Source organism: Hakea prostrata, chromosome 4, assembly GCF_041222555.1.
Source record: "Hakea prostrata isolate BN-2017 chromosome 4, UWA_Hpros_2, whole genome shotgun sequence".
Lineage (NCBI taxonomy): Eukaryota > Viridiplantae > Streptophyta > Magnoliopsida > Proteales > Proteaceae > Hakea > Hakea prostrata.
The window spans coordinates 48,897,705-48,911,712 of record NC_142603.1 but is presented as its reverse complement, the minus strand read 5'-3'; positions in this window follow the sequence as shown (position 1 = coordinate 48,911,712).

Sequence of the window (14,008 nt, the reverse complement as noted above, 5' to 3'; positions counted from 1 at the left end):
TTTTTTTTAAAATTTAAAAAACAAAACTTAAAATTCTCCGGGTAGAGGGAAACCTGGATGGTGGGCAAAACGACCCTCAACACCACCGTGGTCGGGGTGGGGTGGGTGGGGGGTTTTTTGTTGGGGTGTTAAATTGGGTTTTTTTTTTTTAGAATAATTACGAAGAAAGAAAAAAGAGGGAAAACGCACGAACGCCCGGGGGGGGGGGGGGGGGGAGGGAGGGGGGGGAGAAAACGGAGGAGGGGGGAGAGAGGGAAGGGGGGGGGAGGGGAGAGATCGCAGCCCCCCCCCCCCCCGCGGGCGGGGGTGTTGGGGGGGGGGGGGGGGGGGGGGGGGGGGGAGGGGGGGGGGGGGGGGGGGGGGGGGGGGGTCGGGTTGGTGGGGGGGGGGGGGGGTGGGGGGGGGGGAGATCCCTAAAAACCTAACCTAATAACCGGCATTCAAGTCCGTGAGGTTCGGGATGAGGACAACTTGACCATCCAGTTGAGCCCAAAAGTTAAAATTGATCCTATGGACTTGAATGACAGTGATGAAGACCCAGACACTTTGTTTGACTTCACCAGGAGAGAGAAAATTACTCCTTAAGGCATTAAAGTGACATTTTGGTGTGCCCAAAAAGCTATGCAAGAGGACTTCAAATCTCAAATAAAATATACCATTGAGTTGGTAATTGTGTAGGTACCTACCCTCCGAAGCTCATCGCGATCGGCCTTCGGATGAAGAAGATATGGGGGCGGTCGGATGGAGGCGGTCGGATAAATTATCCGACCGGTCTTTTTCGGTGAAGGGCAAAATGGTCATTTCACCTCTTAAAAGCTTTTTAACTTCCCAATTGAGCCAAATTCGGGATTTTGGTTTTCTAAAGGGAGAGAGCTCGTGGGAGAGGAGAGAGAAGAGGAGAAGAAGCTTGGGGAGGAAGAGTTTGTGTAGTTCGACGGTGCGGAATCGCGATTTGGAGGTATGATCGCGTAGAGAGGTAAGTGCTTCAACATACCTAATTTTGGCCCAAATTCATGAGGGTTTTGATGGGTAATTTCATTTAAATGTGATATTGGAGGGCTTAGGTTGAGGAAATAATTTCCGACTCCGAGAAAGATTGCACGGCCGTTGTGCACGTCTACTTTGAACCTCGTGCGAAACCGAGCATTTCGACCGAGTTGACTCGTGAGCGCCCCCAGTTAACCGGGTCGATTTGGGACTGAGTTGACCCGCCTTGTTGAACTGAAATTAATACCCGGTTAACCCACATTTGGTCCGTGTTCAAATTGAATCCCGAATTAAATCTATTTGTCTTGTTTATTTGCTAGGTTAATTGGGTCTTGGGCATTCGTTAATTTTGTGAATTCTCGATTAACAGGTGAGGATAACATCGCATATATTATTATGTAATATCATTGTGTATTTGGATTGTGAATAATGTGGTATTGCATGATAATTCATGTTACCTTCTATAATCTCGATAGTCCTGTATCATACTGTATTTCTGATTGAATGATTAAAGGTAAATCGTATGTGATTATGTGATTGGTTACTTCACTTGATTGATGCATATGAATGTATGTGACGGTGAAATGGGGTTTACCTATTTGGTATTCCTAGCTTGGGTTATCAGCGGCTGTGGTATGGGACACTGTCCTCTGATGTCCAGAGCACTTTTCATAGTCGGTGTGGTTGTCTAGATGCATGTGGTTAAGAATCCCGTGAGTGCTACTACCCTTTCGGCAGGGGTATTGAAGCCGAGTGACCCGTGATATCAGTGGATGGGGTTCTGTGTGCATCAAACAGACCCACGGTATCATGCAGTGGTATAGTGACATGTGTTAGAACGGACCTCGTGATCGCCCAAAAGACGGCGGTTAGGCGGCGTGAGGGGACATGACGGCATCCACCCTAGCATATGTAGATGACTACAGGGTTAAGGAATGGGATCCAATAGATGCCTCCCGTTGAGGATTCCATTCATAGGTGAGAACGATACAGACCAAAAGGGCGCTTAGGCATGAGGAAAGGTATCCGGATCACATGTAGCACGAGACATAGTGACTTTGCATTAGGCTTGAGTGAATCCTTGACACGCGCGTTCTCGTGCCAATGGTGATGGGAGAGAGTGTTGACCTAACCCCACCATGGTTGATGTGAAGACCCAAACCCAACTTGTTGAGGGTGAGTGATGAGACTACCCAGGAGGCTGGTGTGTTATCTTAAAGCGTGTCCTGTAGAGACGCATGGTAGAAGTTATAATCATATCTTCATGTTCATTCTTTTATTCATCGATTGATATGCTGATATGTGTGTGTGTACATGATGAATGCATGATGTATGATATGTTAGACTCACCGAGTTCGTGGAACTCATCCTCTGTGAATATTGTCTTTTTTTAGACTGTTGCAGGTTGTGACAACTCATATTACTTGGAGAGTCTGTGGCGAGCGAGAATACGAAGATGCATGATGGGATGTGTACTTGTGCAGATTGTGCTTTTGGAGTCCAGCCATTCTGAGGCTTGGAGTTTCTTTTACTTGGGTTGGGTTTAGGTTGTTTCCTCCTTTTTCCATTGTTAGAACGCCGTTTGATTTTTAGACTTCCGTTGTAATAACCTTAGATTTACTTTCTTTTATATTCTTGCTCTTGGATTATGCTATATAATATTGTTGTTCTGGATTGGCCGCGAACCGAGATCCTGCGGAGAGTATCGCCCCACGGGTATTCGGGCGTGTCCGGAAACCGGCTGGGTGGGGTGTGACAGAGTGGTATCAGAGCTCTTGGTTCGCCTACTATCTTAACTATAATATTATATAGCGGAGCATCTTGAGTCACCGATTCATAAGTGACTTAGCTAAAGTAGATGTGAATAATAGGTACAACCTCTAACTTGAAACCAACAGTGATTTAGATAAGCATAATGAAGCTAACTCGAATAATGAACAATGATGATATTAAATCCAAAGCCACACAGTGTTAGTAATCAAACAAGACACAATAATCTATATGAAACGATAAAGAGCATAAGTCATAAAATATTACAACCCCTAATGTAAAGTGAAAGAGCGTGAACAATCACGCATAAGAATAAAACAAAATCCATAATCTCTTACAAGCCGAAATATAAAGTTCGGGAATCGAAATGAACATCAGATGTGACACAGGGATCAGTCTTAAGGTGGTGGTGGTGGTGGAGGCTTGTATTGATGAAGGAAGATTTGGGTCAAGAGACGCCTGAAAGTCAAGTTCACTACCCTGAGAGTTCTCAGCTCAGTAATCGTCGTTCTCTATATGGATATAAGAAAGATCAATGGGATGGCCCTCATTTGGAGCGAAGGTGGCGAAGGTTTGCATCAAGGAGGTGTGATTTTCGACTCACGATGCGGAAATGAGCTAAGGAGAAAGGAAAATATGAGACTTCTTGAAAATATGAAGTTTTTCTTGAAATATGGAAATTTTTCGACAAATTGTGTAGACGGGAGGGATGCGATGTGAATTTGAGCTTAAATGCACGGGAATGTTACTAAGTAATTTTGGAATGCATAACATTTTGGTAGCATTCAAATTCCATAGGTGAGTGTGCAAGAATATTTTAAATCTAGCAAGAAACGGAAGTGAAATCTTGAATATGGGCTAGATTTGAAGATTACGTGTGCTTTCGCGGATAAATCGTCGACGAATTTGAATTCGGAGCATTGTGGAAGTGGGAAATCAAGTGGGAACCTTGCCTCTGAGTCATGAATAGTGAAAACCAAGTTGAATTTGGCTTTGAGTCATGAATAGTGAAAAACGAGTTGGCTCTGAGTCGTGAATAGTAAAATGTGTGAGTTGGAGGTAGGTGGTCGGATAGGGTGGTTGGATCGTATCTAACCGCCACCTTTTTGGACCTATTCAACCGGTGCTAGTTGACTCAGTACCGAATCAACCTTGAATCGCCCGACTCGGCTGAGTTTTGGCCCAGTCAACTCGCAAAATTTGAGGCGGTTGAACAGGTATCCTACCGCCCCATGCTACCGGTCCCATTTCTGAATTTTTTTTTTGAATTCCAGTGAGTAGGCGGTCAGATGGTTATCTGACTGGCTCATCTGACCGGTTCCAAAAAAAAAAAAAAAAAAAAAAAAAAAACTATGTTTGTTTTTCCAAATCAGTCCGTTTTTCTTTCCTCATAGAATTTAAAAAAAAAAATTGAGATTTGTTACTCAATTCGGCTCGTTTTCCTTACACATTTGGGTAAAAAATGTTTTTATTATTATTATTTTTGTGTCTTCAATTCAGTTTGTTTTGTTTCTTACTCAATTGGGTTAAAAAAAAATTTGTTTGGTTCTCCAGTCGGTCAGTTTTCTTTTCTTATACACAGCTTTCTTCAATTCGTTTTGTTTTGTTTTCTTACTCAGATGGCTATAATAATAAATAAATAAATAAAATTTTGGGGTTTTTAACCCGATTTGATTCCTTTTCGCGTGTGATGAGTTAATGGGTGATTCTCATGCCTGAGGGTGCTACGACTGAGTATTTCTTGGATTGGATGATTGAAATTTTGAGATATTCAAACGATATTCTTTTGATCCGTGAAAGTTGGCTTTTGCTATTTGCCGGAATGGTGAATTTGAGGAATCGGACGTTTGAGGATGGCAATGCTTGTGGCTATAATTATGAGAATGGAAGTGGTATCAACCTACCTCAAGCGGAAGTTCCCCAACAGCCTCCTGCTCAAGGTGATGACCTCCCGACCACTCCACAGGTGGTTGTCACCCAAGATGTGTTGAATATATTGGGCAATATGTTGAAGCAATAGCAAACCCATATCGACACTTTGATGCAAGGTGTGTTGGCAGTGAGTCGGGGGAATTGAGCTTTGCCCCGTGGCAATGAAGCCGGGTTCTGCGCTCATGGAGGAAATGTGGGAGACTTTGGTTTGAGACCCCACACCAAACTGATGGAGCATTTTCTTAAGCTCCAAGTACCTTCATTCACTGGTGTGACTAATGATCCTCTGTTGCCTAGTAGGTGGTTGAGAGAAATGGAGAAGGCATTTCGACACCTAAGATGCACCGAGGACCAGAAGATCCTGTGTGCCGATCAGAAGCTCCAACTTTATGGCATTTTCCATAGGGATCATTGTCAATTCTGGAGTATCAACAAAGGTTTGAAGAACTCTTTTCTTTGCCCTGTTTTCATGAAAGTTGACATGGAGAAAGCCAAGAAGTTCTGCAAGGGGCTGCGATCTTCAATTCGGACTTACATGTCTGTTCAGCCTATTGAGAGCTATGCACAGGTGGTGAAATCCGCAAAGAAAGTAGAGGTAGGAGAAAGGGAAAGTTTTTTGCGCAAAGGAATTTGGCCAAAAAGGGAGCAACGGGAGCAAGAAACAAGAATTCAAGACAACACCAACCGACCCAACCCCTAGGTTGCAAGGATGGGATGGGAATGTTGGTGGTGCAATCATCCAAGTAGTGCCTTCAATAAGTGGACACAGGGACTGGCCAGTCCGACCAGGAAGAGAGGGAAGGATGATCTATCACCAACGGGCATATATCTAAGTTATGTCCCCGAAGGGAATAGCATCAGCAAGACCAGCCAATATCCCGGTAGGGAAGGTGTACAGTCTGACAAAATTGAGTTTTGACTTAGTGTTTTGTACACCCGCTTGATCTATGGTGAGACTTGATGAAGTAAGAGATTTTGATGCATATTTTGTGTATGTGGAAGGAAGAGACCTAGATGCACATCTTGTGAAACCTGATATGAGAGTTTTCGATGTGAACCTAGATGTGGTTTGGTTGACAGCTCATAAGGTAGTCATCTTTTGTTTAGAGAAGAAGGTTCGGTTTGTTCCGATGGTACCCCTCCAATTGGATTTCAAGGTGATCTAAAGAAGCATGGTGAGGAGATTTTGATCAATGGTGTTAGACTTTGTCTTTCATGGGAGATAAGGAGGAGAAGTCTTTTGGGATCTTCAGATGGTAAGAGGTTAAAGGATGTGAGCGAAGTATCCAACCCTCATTGGAGCCTCGATACCTCAATTTCGAGGACGAAATTTTTTTAAGGGGGGGAGGATGTGAGATCCCTAAAAATCCTAACCTAATAATCCGGCATTTCAAGTCCGTGTACCCGAAGTTCAGGATGAGGACAACTCTTGACCATCCGAGTTGAGCCCAAAAGTTCAGAAATTGATCCTATGGACTTGAATGACAGTGATGAAGACCCAGACACTTTGTTTGACTTCACCAGGAGAGAGAAAATTACTCCTTAAGGCATTAAAGTGACATTTTGGTGTGCCCAAAAAGCTATGCAAGAGGACTTCAAATCTCAAATAAAATATACCATTGAGTTGGTAATTGTGTAAGGTACCTACCCTCCGAAGCTCATCGCGATCGGCCTTCGGATGAAGAAGATATGGGGGCGGTCGGATGGAGGCGGTCAGATAAATTATCTGACCGGTCCTTTTTCAGTGAAGGGCAAAATGGTCATTTCACCTCTTAAAAGCTTTTTAACTTTCCCAATTGACCAAATTGGGATTTTGGTTTTCTAAAGGGGAGAGCTCGGGAGAGGAGAGAGAAGAGGAGAAGAAGCTTGGGGAGGAAGAGTTTGTGTAGTTCGACGGTGCGGAATCGCGATTTGGAGGTATGATCGCGTAGAGAGGTAAGTCTGCTTCAACATACCTAATTTTGGCCCAAATTCATGAGGGTTTTGATGGGTAATTTCATTTAAATGTGATATTGGAGGGCTTAGGTTGAGGAAATAATCTTCTGACTCCGTAGAAAGATTCGCACGGCCGTTGTGCACGTCTACTTTGAACCTCGTGCGAAACCGAGCATTTTCGACCGAGTTGACTCGGTGAGCTGCCCGCCGAGTTAACCGGGTCGATTTGGGACTGAGTTGACCCGCCTTGTTGAACTGAAATTAATACCCGGTTAACCCACATTTGGTCTGTGTTCAAATTGAATCCCGAATTAAATCTTATTTGTCTTGTTTATTTGCTAGGTTAACTGAGTCTTGGGCATTCGTTAATTTTGTGAAATTGTGGGACTTTGCACGTGAATTCTCGATTAACAGGTGAGGATAACATCGCATATATTATTATGTAATATCATTGTGTATTTGGATTGTGAATAATGTGGTATTGCATGATAATTCATGTTACCTTCTATAATCTCGATAGTCCTGTATCATCTTGTATTTCTGATTGAATGATTAAAGGTAAATCGTATGTGATTATGTGATTGGTTACTTCACTTGATTGATGCATATGAATGTATGTGACGGTGAAATGGGGTTTACCTATCTGGTATTCCTAGCTTGGGTTATCAGCGGCTGTGGTATGGGACACTGTCCTCTGATGTCCAGAGCACTTTTCATAGTCGGTGTGGTTGTCTAGATGCATGTGGTTAAGAATCCCGTGAGTGCTACTACCCTTTCGGCAGGGGTATTGAAGCCGAGTGACCCGTGATATCAGTGGATGGGGTTCTGTGTGCATCAAACAGACCCACGGTATCATGCAGTGGTATAGTGACATGTGTTAGAACGGACCTCGTGATCGCCCAAAAGACGGCGGTTAGGCGGCGTGAGGGGACATGACGGCATCCACCCTAGCATATGTAGATTACTACAGGGTTAAGGAATGGGATCCAATAGATGCCTCCCGTTGAGGATTCCATTCATAGGTGAGAACGATACCGGACCAAAAGGGCGCTTAGGCATGAGGAAAGGTATCCGGATCACATGTAGCACGAGACATAGTGACTTTGCATTGGGCTAGAGTAAATCCTTGACACGCGCCAGTTCTCAGGCCAATGGTGATGGGAGAGAGTGTTGACCTAATCCCCAGCCATGGTTGATGTGACAGGACCCATGTTGAGGGTGAGTGATGAGACTACCCAGAGGAGGCTGGTGTGTTATCTTAAAGCGTGTCTACTGTAGAGACTGCATGGTAGAAGTTATAATCATATCTTCATGTTCATTCTTTTATTCATCGACTGTATATGCTGATATGTGTGTGTGTACATGATGAATGCATGATGTATGATATGTTAGACTCACTGAGTTCCGTGGAACTCATCCTCGTGAATATTGTCTTTTTTTAGACTTGTTGCAGGTTGTGACAACTCATATTACTTGGAGAGTCTCGGCGAGCGAGAATACGAAGATGCATGATGGGATGTGTACTTGTGCAGATTGTGCTTTTGGAGTCCAGCCATTCTGAGGCTTGGAGTTTCTTTTACTTGGGTTGGGTTTAGGTTGTTTCCTCCTTTTTCCATTGTTAGAACGCCGTTTGATTTTTAGACTTCCGCTGTAATAACCTTAGATTTACTTTCTTCTATATTCTTGCTCTTGGATTATGCTATATAATATTGTCCGGAAACCGGCTGGGTGGGGTGTGACAGTTTTTGCATATAATGCTTCCATTTTCCTCTCTTCCTCTTCATCTCTGCCTGATAAACCTTACCATTCCTCCTATGATAATCATTTCTCAATTCAAGGTGCATCAAATTTCGATGCTTTTTCAGTTCTCTTGTTATAGATCCTCATTGTTTGAGAAAATTTGAAAATTTTAAGCTCGTAGCTATGTCCATTTTGAATCGAAACCCCATTTCAGATCGTTGCCGCTTCTTGATGTTGGCTTTTAGTTTTATGTAAAATGTATTGAAGTCAATTTCATTTCAGCAGAGCTGGGATTTGATTGCAACTATGGTTTCTAGTTTGGATGTTGGGAAGGCAAGGATTGGGAGTACTCAAAGAAGGATGATTTGGAAGAATTCTAGACGACTCTGCAGTGCAAAGAAAAAGAGGATGGTTGCAGATCAAAGCAAAAGAGTACTTTGAAGAGGACAAGGTTTCGATTGATCGGAGAATTATGGATTGAGTTTTGTAAATTTAAAAAGTCCAAGGGGTGACAAATTGTAATTATTTAAGATTTTTTAAATACAAAATCGTATTCAATAAATCTCAACCATTCCTCAGTTTTGAAAACACGTGGAGCACCTGAGAGCCTGCGCAAAGGATATCTGCGCAGGCGCCAACAAAAATCCCCATTAAGAGGTGTTGGTTTTAACCATTAGAACAACTCTATGTTGGTAGCTTTCTCTATATTCTTTATTTTCACTCAAAACATACTTCCCAGTTGAATGATAATTTGAGCGACTAAGATTTAATGAAACCACGTGTTGTGCATCCAATGAGAAACACCACTGGCACCATCACGTCAAACGAACCACCCAAGCAAGACCCTGTCACCCACATAAATGCGACCTTACATAGAAACATTTGAGTAACTTAATTTAATTTAATTTGATTTAGTTTAATTTAATACTATAATTTAATCTTACCCTAAAGTAAATTCAATATTACCTCAAAGCATAGCACGTTGCATGAAGTTGTTGAACCCGTCTCTTTGCCATTTATTAGCCAGCTGGATATGAGAGTCAATGGTCAAATAACAGAGAGACACCTCAGCAAAACGATTCGAGCTTACCAAATTACCAGTTAAAACGCTCCCTCCTCAGCGCCTGCATGAATTATGAATCACTCTGAGCTGGCTAATTCATTGCCTAATCCCCAACTCTCTCCTCTCAGCCTCCCAATATCCCGATCTATTAGGAATAACATCTCAAGGTAGATTCATTCACGCAGAAGAAGAGAGAGAGAGAAAGAAACAAAGAAAGAACTAGAGAGAGAGAGAGAAGAGAGAGAGAGAGAGAGCCCTAACCGGCGAGAAGAACTTCTCCTCGATCTTCTCCATTCCTTCCAAGTTCCGCCATTGTCGATTGATCTGTCTTCTATCTCTTCCATTCAATGGGCTGCGGAGAATCGAAACATGACGCCATCGCCACCGGTAACACCACCGCGTCTCGCTTCCGCAGAAGGCCAAACTTCTACATGAAGAAGAAGAAGGATTTAGATACAATCCTTGAGGTCGACAGTGAGGCGAGCACTACTAAAGAATCCGATAGCGATGGGGTGAAGGTGAAGGTGGCGGTGGCGCCGTCGCCGCCGGCTGGAGCTGATGTGAAGAATATCGTCGTTCAAACGGAAATGAAGAAGAAGAAGAAAGAAAGAGGAGAAAGTATGGTGATTGAGGAGGTTGGTTCGCCGGAGAGGTTTTTCTCGTCAAGGAAGGATGAAGATGAGATCAAAGCCATGGTAGAAGCGGCGGGAGATGCAAGGTCTGGGTATTGTACACCACTTCTAACCGAACCCGAAATCGAAATCCCGAACCCGAACCCGAACCCGACAACGATGAGTTATTTGTGGATGCCAGCGACCACGAAGGACCTACTGGTAGTGGTACGTACGTGCAAATCTATTTATTTATTTTATTTTATTGGTTTTTTGTGGAACAAAATTCATTTACTAATTTACTTATTGGTAGTGGGCTTCAGCAATGGATGGTAGTGGGCTTTAGCCTCTCCATTGCTAGGCCTACTCCTCACAACCAGTAGCTCTCGGAGGCCTTCCTTCCTAGAAAACCGGCCCCATCCCCACCCCCAAAAATCCCCTTGAGTGGCACTGTTGCATTGCAATCTATAATAATTGAACACTAAGCCAATGGCCATCCTTGTTAAATGATAAAGGTCTTTTTTTTATCAGCATCAAACCAGTCACAAGGATTGGTGGCCCATAAGCCCAAAGGATGGGAAGGGGGCTGTTGCGTCTAGATCTGACTTGATCACCTGCAATGCCCTACAAAAGAACGGGCTGACACTGATAGGTTGGGATGCCCCCTACAACGATCAAGTTAGTACTCACACGATATAAAGAAAGAGACTAGGTAGTTGTAGAGCCTCAAATTGAATATAATGAATTGAGATTTACCTTGGGTGAGCAAATGTAGGGTTTATTTAGTCTAACCTGGTCAATTAGAGTTGTTGGATCTGCGGCAGCCTACTATGTTGTTGGTTTGTCTGATCAAATACTATTCTAGTCAAACTCTAGTGTCGTGTCCCATTCGCACACCGCAAGTCTCGCATTCCTTAGTGATATAGATTAGGTAAGTATGTTCCCGCTTGAAAGATGTCTCCTACTTGAACATAGTCACTCGAGGATCAATCCCCCTTTTGATCCTTTATCCTCGAACCCTGTTGGTTGGCTCAGTCCTGGCTGGTTCTCTTAGTTAGTTCGAACTTAGCATAACATAATCCCCCCAGCCCCTAGGACTATCTGGCTCCCTAGTCGGTCCTAGGGGATGATTCTTGAGCACGCTACTTCACTCATACAACATGATTCATCCAGGCTCCTATTGTTTGATCGCGAACCCTTGTTTGGTCATACAGTACTCAACCACAAATAGTGCTCGAATGGTGCTTGAATGATGCTCATTCATGAACCTGTACAGGAGGAAAATTAAAGGCCTCTTGCTTAGAGGTGAAGTAATTGATCAAGGAGACAAATGGTTGCCATAATGACAAAGTAACCGTCATCTCCCCCGTCCATGCCACCTCACGCACCACTAAGGTGACACCACATGGCCTGCCACATTCAAGAGTCATGATGAGGGTTGGTCTGATGGAAAGACGTGCTCCATCATGTCCGCTGGTTTGGCGAGATCTGGACCATTCAAAAACCTTGAACCAGAGTATAAATAGGAAAGGACCCTCCCTTCATTTCATTTCCTTGTTTTCGTGCATTCTCCTTGGCACTCCAGCAATGGTTTTCCAATGGTTGATTGTGCCCAAGCAACCCTCTTGGCCTTTAATCTCCTTCAATTTACTTCAAATCCCTCTTTCTTTGCTTGAATCGGTAAGTTCCTTTCTCCCTCACTCTTGTTTGCTTCTTTTCTACTTATTTTTGCAACATTTCTTCTCTATTTCATTGCATTTTCTTTCCATCTATCCATCATTTTATTTGAACCATGGTTGGAATGAGTCTTGAGCTCCACCAAAGCCACTTGAGGCCAAAAAGTTCAGGGGAAGGGTAGATGAGTATGGTGAGGAAGCTATGAGCAAGGGCAGGAGTAACCAAGTTAGAGGAAGAAGCCTAGCCCCAACTGAGGTTGTTCCGATGCACATTGAGTCATTCCCCTCTCGAACAAAGACATTTATGGCGACAAGGAGGAGGTGGCCAACTTGAATGCCCTTAAGGTGTAAGTTATCCAGTTCACCTGAACAAGTTGTCAATTCTTGGACAAGATTGAATCAGAGCTTCAAAGAGGAGCCGCTCATCACATGCCATATAGATTATGACTATAGGCACTCTGGCCCATGATTTTACAACCCCAAACTTAGAGAGGAAGACCTTTGCAAATTCAAGCGGATTATGAGATCCCGGATGAATTCATTCTCTACATTCCCGAGGGGCATGAACGGGTCAACCAACTCAGTCCTTCTGCATGCCCTCCACATTATGCTTTTTTTGGAGGACTCCATCTTCTCTTCCGCCCCTTTTTTTGGGTCTGTTATGAACCACTTCCGATTTTGCCCAGGCATGATTCCTCTGATGGCTAGTGCATAATGGTCGGATTCTATGGCTTTTACCACAACCTTTAACTCACCTCAACCTTTTCTCACCCTACTACTCTTTATTCTATTTTCAAAGCGCTTTCTAATGTGTTGTACTATTGCCCAGAAGCCGTGTCCCGAGCAGATCAACACAATCAACAGCACCAAATCTCACAAGAGTTGCTGGATAAAAAGGAAGTAGAGGCAAAGAAGCTCTCCTTGGATCTCTCCCAGCGAGAAAAAGATGATGCCGATCGGCAAAGAGAAGTTTCTCAGTTGAAGGTTGACCTTGACCAAACCCAGAAACAAGTCAAGCAACTTAAGGACCAGCTCCTCCATACTGTGGATAACCTCAAGGCGGCCAAGAATGCTATCGTCGATGCCATTCGGGAACTAGAAGTTGTTCAAAAAGAAAGGGACCATCTTTGGAACATTTCTGCTCTTCCTCCCCCGATCACCTCTTCCAACATTCCAAGGAGGATTCGAAATGATCTGATCAAGAATTTCTTGAACTCGCCTTCTGGTGTCAAGTTCATTACTAGTTGTTCGGTTCTAGCTTTTCACTCAGGTCAAAAGGAGGCCTTCAAGGCCATAATCAATAAGATGCCAAATTTAAACGTCATCCCGTTCAAGGACTTTTGGGATCCTCAGTCATTCGAAGAGCTAGGGAGACAACGCCCGACTTGCTTCCCAATAGCACATGATTTTAAGGTTGACGCCCGGTCAATGAGGATGACTTCCTTAGTGAATCAGAGGAAGAAGGAGGGAAGGAGGTTGATGCCGAAGCCGAGCATGTTAAGGAAGTGGTTGGTGATCAGGAGGTTGGCAACCAAGAGATCAACCGGGTTGAGGTAGCAGATGATACCCAGGTGGTGGACAAGGTGCAGGATGGTGGTGCTAGGTGATCATTGTGTGTTTCCCAAACAATATTTCTTTTTTGTTTATTTTCATCGGACCATGTACTTCCTGAATCATGTTTCTTCTTTGATTATATGAATATTTTATTTCGTGTTATTTCCCTATAAAAATATAAGTCCGTCTTTGGCCACTGCCACTAATGTAAATTGAAGTGCATGGGTGTCCTAGAGTCACAAGGACTCAAAGGAAACACACTATGTGTGTCTAATTGAACATGAATAAGTTGTAGAGCCTCAGATTGAATAGAATGAATTGAGGTTACCTTGAGTGAATGAAGGTAGGGTTTATTTAGTTTGACTTGGTCAATGAGAATCGTTGGATCCTGGTAGCCTGCTTAGTTGTTGGTTCATTTGATAAAGTGTTGGCTCCCATCCTTATATGGAAGTCTCGCGCATTCCTTGGCGAGATAGATTAGGCAAATATATTCCCGTTCAGAAGACATCTCGTACTCGAACAGGTCACCCTAGGGTCGATCCCTCGTTTGGTCCTTTCTCCTCAAACTTGGTTGGTCAATCCGGTCCTGGTAAACTCTCTTGTTCAGTTTGAACCATGCACAACAAAGGCAAAAAGGGGAGAGAAGATATAGAGGGACAATGGTTTGAATCCAAAACCTCCTTGGTCTTATTATCTCTTTATATAGGAGGTTGCCACTATTGTGCTAGAAGCACATCCTC